Raw genomic sequence first — 390 nt, 5'->3', positions numbered from 1 at the left:
GGACGCCTCACCTTTCTGCTGCCCTTAGCGGTGCCGGGGGCGGCCGAGGGCGGGAGCCGCATGTGATGCCCGCCGAGGCCTCGGCCGTGCACTCAGGGCGCCGCTTCGAAGGCACCGACGGAATGGTGAACGGCTGGAGAAGGGCAGCGAGGCTGGCCGGAGGTTTAGGAGGGGCTGGGGAAACTGTGCCCAGGGAGCCCAGGGCGGAGGCGGCGGTGGCTGGCTGGGGGAATTGTGCCCCCGCGGCCCCGTCCTGCGCTGGGAAGATAAGCACCGGGCTGCCTGGCGTCCCCGGGCAAGGGGTGAGGGCCTCCCTGCCCCACGGTATGGCCGCAGCCCGGCCCTGCAGCCCTGCTTGGCCGGGGGCATCCGCCCGCACACCTGCCACCC

The sequence above is a fragment of the Pygoscelis adeliae genome, unplaced genomic scaffold, assembly GCF_000699105.1.
Source record: "Pygoscelis adeliae isolate BGI_AS28 unplaced genomic scaffold, ASM69910v1 Scaffold248, whole genome shotgun sequence".
NCBI classification, from domain to species: domain Eukaryota; kingdom Metazoa; phylum Chordata; class Aves; order Sphenisciformes; family Spheniscidae; genus Pygoscelis; species Pygoscelis adeliae.
The sequence above is the reverse complement of the archived record's forward strand: the minus strand, read 5'-3'. Positions refer to the sequence as shown.